This window comes from Lepisosteus platostomus, chromosome 3 (assembly GCF_059453375.1).
Source record: "Lepisosteus platostomus isolate fLepPlt1 chromosome 3, fLepPlt1.hap1, whole genome shotgun sequence".
NCBI classification, from domain to species: Eukaryota; Metazoa; Chordata; class Actinopteri; order Semionotiformes; family Lepisosteidae; genus Lepisosteus; species Lepisosteus platostomus.
In genome coordinates this window covers 7118326-7124325 of record NC_142613.1, presented here as the reverse complement: position 1 = coordinate 7124325, position 6000 = coordinate 7118326, and positions in this window count along the sequence as shown.

Sequence of the window (6000 nt, the reverse complement as noted above, 5' to 3'; positions counted from 1 at the left end):
ACCTTAACCTCTTACTTTTACGACATGTGTCTGCACTGTGGCTTTAAAACGCATCCTTGTGTTTACCCCCACCCTAACCAATGGTGCTTGAGAAATTCCAATCGTGGGCGGTTATTGACACAACCCAGGATTAAAGAAGACAGATCTTGCTCTGAGCACAAGTTGAGATCTATGGCACTCCTTTTATGCGACGGGGCTTTCTAAGCTCTGCTGGGGCAGTGATGAAAAATAACAATACAACACTCAATCACAGGCCCTGTAACTGTAAACCTTAACTCCCGAGCCTTAACTTTGCAGGATACCAGCAGGTTTGCCTTGACATCACTGACACCACTCCTCCAAACTGCTCGAACTCTCCTGTCAGGCTCTCTGGAGTTTGCAAGATGATGAGGTGTGGCAATTGAGCTTCTACAGTATGTGTAGGTGAAGGAATTGTTCTCAGTCATTCACACGTGTTCATCATCAAATAAGGTAGGGAGAATACAACAAAAATTGTAACAGGGCGGCACGGTGACACAGTGGGGCCCTATGTTTGATTCTTGGGATGCTATCTGTGTGAAGTTTACATGTTCTACCCTTGTGGCTTTCTTCCAGGTGCTCAGGTTTCCTCCCATAGTCCAAAGACATCCTAATAGGTTTATCGGCCTCTAAGAGAACCGGCCCTGGTGTGTGTGTTTGAGTCTGCCTGGCCTGCGATAGACTGGTATCCTGTCCAGGGTGCATCCTGCCTTGTGCCTGTTGCCTGCCAGGATAGGCACCGGCTCCTCCATGACCCTGTACTGGATAAAGCTGTCAGAAAATGAATGGATGGATTTGTTTGTTGACATATGGGAAGAGATTATGCAAATTCCTCACGTTACACCCGTACTGGTAAACGTTTTGTCATGGAGAGCTGATGAAGAGAAAAAGATTGCACAAGTGGAAGCCAAAGAAATAGGAGAGTAAAAGCAATAATAAATTCAGCAATAATAAATACAAAAAAACATCTGAATAGATCTTATTGAATCTCTTTCTCTTTCGAAGGTGAGGGGATTTTTTCAATTTACAAATGGGGTCCCAAGATGGTTGAGTATGAAGGTGTTCTGACATACAGAACAAAGAACTTGAATGCCCTGTTAGCAATTTTCTCAAATACTCAAGTCAGTCAGTCCTTTGTCTTCACCTTTAGAGCGAAGCACTGAGGAAGGGAGTCGAGGGCATGAGGCCGTGGTGGCTGAGGTACCCTGTTGACTCTTCTTTCGGGCGTCTGGACAATAAATTAGGCCTGTGGAGCGACCTCAGCCCAGATGAACGAACCCTCCTTTCAGAAACAAGGGTCCTAATTGTGTGGCGACCAGGTGCTGTGTGGATGAGAGTGGAAGTGAAGTGGTCAGTGCTCACCCCATGATTGGTCCTCCTTGAGGCTGAGTGGGCTGGACTGTTTAAAAGGGCTTGTCTAATTTGTCAAATGCGCTGACGTCTGTGAGAGATGGCGCACGAGTGTGTATGAAGAATAGAGCTGCTCTTTGTCTGGAAGGCCCCTTCCCGCTTCCTGGCATCCAAGAGGATATTTTCACCCCCTCCCGCCAGATGCTACCACATTTAAAAAGAGAAAAAAAACAAGTTGGTGCAAATATCTCCCTTAATTTTAGTTTTCTCATTAATTTAATAGGTTATGTTTTACCAATTAACTGTACCTTGTTTTAAAACGTAGATAAGACAAAGTGTATTTAGTGTAGCGGGAAATAACGTGAAATCAAATGGCAGCTGCTTCAAAATTAACCGTTTTAAACAATGAGTAGCATATTTATTTAAATAAAGGCCAACAATCCATGAATTATACTCTAGCAAGCCGAATGCAACTGCAGCAACAGCATGCAAAGCTGCAACTCAGCAAAGAAATATTGACCCAGGGGAACATTGCTTAATCAACTTTTACAGTGTTCTTAAAACCAACATATAATGTTAGCAAAGAGGCTGCAACATTCCCATGGCGCTATAGGATTTTGTTACATTCTGACATCTTAATAACATACACAGAAGTATAAAACATCTTTAAATAAAGTCTTCTAAAAACATACACATAACATAAATGTCAGGCATGTCTGCAATGTGGCTGCAAAATTTATGCCTGAATGTCTTACATAGCCAACATTCCCCCTTCCAGTAAAGTTTTAAACAGCCTGCAAACCACAACCTTCCATTTCCAACATTTGGAAATATTATTATGTTTTATGTCATCTTAAAATGGGATTCTTTAGGACTGAGCTTTTCATTGGCTTTCTCAGTTTTTCAAAACATCATCCGTCCATCTATATTCTAACAGCTTCTTCATATTCAGGTTGTGGGGGAGCTCGAGCATATCCCAGCAAGCAATGGGCACAAGACAGGATACACCCTGGACAGGACACCAGTCCATCACCACAGGGGCACACACAGACACAAACGCACGCACTCACGCACGCCAGGGCCCATTTTTCCATAAGCCAATTAACTTATCAGTATGTCTTTGGACTGTGGGAGTACACTAGAGCATCTGGAGGAAACCTATTAACACATTGGGAAGAACATATGAACTGTACACAGGTCTGGATTTGAACTGTGAGGCAGCAGCGCTAACCAGTGCACCATAGTGTTGAGGTGTGCTCCAGTGTTGGAGCCAATCCCAGGAAGCAACAGGTGCAAGGCAGGGTACACCCTGGATGGGACACCAATCCATCATCGTAGGGCACAGAGACACAGACATGCACACACTCAGACCAAGGCCAATTGTTTTAGAATTAACCTACCGGTATATTTTTGGGGCTGTTGGAGGAAAGTGGGGCACCCGGAGAAAACCCACACAAACACGGGGAGAACATACAAACTCCACGCAGACAGAACCCAGGGTGTCTGAATGCAGCAATGCTAACCACTATGGCACTGCGCCACCCTAACAGAATAAACAAAATGATAAATTAAGGACAGACTTGAAATTTGAAAGACTAGCAAATTCTGATTTAATTGAGACAAGGTATGCAAACTTTGTTTCTCTCTAAAAGTGATGTACATGAATTATATAGATGACATCATTAAATAGATTCATTCAAATTTTGAAAAACATACAGGTCTCAGCAAAAGTAACTCTTTCTGGTGAACGTCTAGAACAATACTATGCTGTTTTAATTTTTATTTCTGCTGTGAGAGCTGTCTTACCCATCAAACTATCATATCTCCCTTGCTGCTAGAAAACTTCCTAAGGAATCTTTCTAAAAAGCATTTGTTCTCATATCCAAAAGTACTGGAAATAACATAATCTTAAAAAAGATTTGCACAGAATGTTTTTTATATTATTCCTGTACCCTGTGGTCTGCGGAAAGCTCTCAAAATAGGCTATTTCTCAAAATAGACATTTTTACTGTACGGCAATCTTTTCCACCATCAAAACAAGTGTGCTGTAGTGAAAAGGTACCAAGCAGCTTATTCCCTAAGTTGCACTTGTTAAAGTGAGTTGTGAAGTGATTTTATGATCTTCACCTTTGTTACCATTAAAACTGATAAGTTCCAGGCTCTGCTTTTCAAAATGAGTGGATTTACATCAGCCCAAAACAGCGAGCACATACAATGTCAGAAACACAAGGATCCGATTCCCAAGTTCCAAGTGTATTTGCTCTTGTTAAGTGGAATTTGTGCAGCTTCCCAAGGGCAGAGAAAGGAAATAGATTTGTAACATCCTCCTGACCATCATGCTGTACCCCCCCAGCTCCCTGTGACTTCTTCCCTTGACCCCAAAATGACCCTCAAGGGGATCCTGTCTATATCTTTAAAACAGGCCACTGAAATGCATCCTGGCAATGCTACAAAACACACTACTAAAGCATTACAAAAGTATAAAGCAACTTCTTGCATAAAGTCCCTGTTTCTCCTCCCTTACTGAATATGCCATGAGAAAATGAAAGCATGGAAAGGAATGTGCCGTGTTAACATGGCTGATGTTTTTCAGCGACCTTACGAGTAAGCAAGGAAGACTCAATTCACATAGAACCCAAGGACAAAAGCAAAACAAAGAAGGAATTTTGCTCTTGTGACACATGGCTCTGGGAAATTGTAGGGATATTAGGTGGATAAATCATGGCAGAGTCAAGTTACTTCCAGCTGTCTCAAGCACTAGAAGCCAATAGCAAATGTGTTTTTAATGTATAATACAGAGTGTCTTACACTTCCAAAACTCCAAAATCCTGTACAGTACATGCACAGAATAACTTCATACTTTCTTAGCTGAGCATGCTGAAAAACTCCAGTGACAGCCTAATGCAGTAAATTATTATTCAAATTTCATTTTACAAAAGTAATTGAAATTAAAGTTTTAAAGATATAACAGAAATGGACTTCTTTTTACTGGTTATCCAATACTGGGAGGAGAACATGAATCGCTGTAACTCATTTAACATGGAAGAAACTCTTTAGTTTGGTGTTGGAGAATTACCCATGACTCTCATTCAGGAACAGGTTTGAACCTAGTGTACCTTATCATCCTACTAAAGGGGGTCTGAACTAAAGATGGCAGCTAACATGACACTACACAGTAAGACAAAACGTAATTTTAAGTTGTCAAAGAACAACTTTTTCATGTGTTTCATGGATTTTCATGTGTTTGGCCTGATGAAGGAACTCTGTGATCACGACAAGGCCGCGGTGGTAATGCAGGAGACCTGTCATATCGATGTTCACATTGTTTTACATTGCACACATCCATTACCTTATGAACCAATGTCTGCAGAGTGCAGAAGACAGTGCTACCATGTTGAAATATAACAGTCGTCCTCAACCTGTGAAGCATATTGTCTGTTAATCTCTCAAAGAAGAGAAGAAGAGAAGAGCCCAGTAACATTTCTAGACAGAAGTGGCTGGCTTGAGCCATTTTGCTTTGCTGGTTGAAAGGTCACTAGAAAGGTCCCAGTGATTCCATGTCCCTGCTATTGTAAACCCACCACATTTTATGTTCAAAAATAAGTAATAGAGTAGTTCTCAAATTCAGAGTTTAAATTTGATTAAAAAATTATTTCTTCTGGATTTGAGTGAGAAACTGAACATTCATATGTGCCACAGTGAAAAACAGAAAGTCATCTTGGCTATTATCCTTTTGTCCATATGCTTTATCCGATATAGGGTTGCAGGGGAGATGAAGCCTATCCCTGCAAGCAACAGGCACCCTGGACAGGACACCAGCACCTCACAGGCCACACACAGCTACAAACACAAATACACTCACACCAGGGCCAGTTTTCTCAGAAGCCAATTAACTTATCAGTATGTCTTTGGATTGTGGGAGTAAACTAGAGCATCTGGAGCAAACCTATTTACACATTGGGAAGAACATATGAACTGTACACAGGTCTGGATTTGAAGTGTGAGGCAGCAAGGCTAACCAGTGCACCATAGTGTTGAGGTGTGCTCCAGTGCTAGAGCCAATCCCAGCCATTAGCATGTCTCTGGACTGTGGAAAGAGAGCTATAAGACACAGGGAGAACATACAAACTCCACACAGAAAGCACCACAGGAACTGAACCCAAGGTCCCAGCACTGAGTGGTAGCAAATCTTACCACTGCGCTACTGAGCCCCTGTGCCCTCTCTCTTGGTTACTAAACATCCTGATGTAGCTTTTACTTTTATGTGGGTATGCCATGCTTCAGCTACCTCATTCACCCCCCTTCCGGGCTTCGAAGACAGATCAGCACGTGGCTAGCCCTTCCCTCCTACATTTATCTTTGCAATTTCACATGAGCTGTGTGTTTCCTTTTCCCAGCTTGCTTCTTCAAGAAAAGAGAAGGATTTACAAGCCTGCCCGAGGGGGTTGACATGGTAGAGAGACACATCTCATGTCGAGTGTCCCAGGATTGGCCAATGTGTGAACGAGGAGCTTTAAGAGGAGGAACGAGCAGTGAGGAGGCGAGACAAAATATAAATAATAAAACAGGAAACTTTTAAAGAGGTGCTGAAAGGATTTCAACTGCATCAATCAGCTATTGTTCACAGGTAGC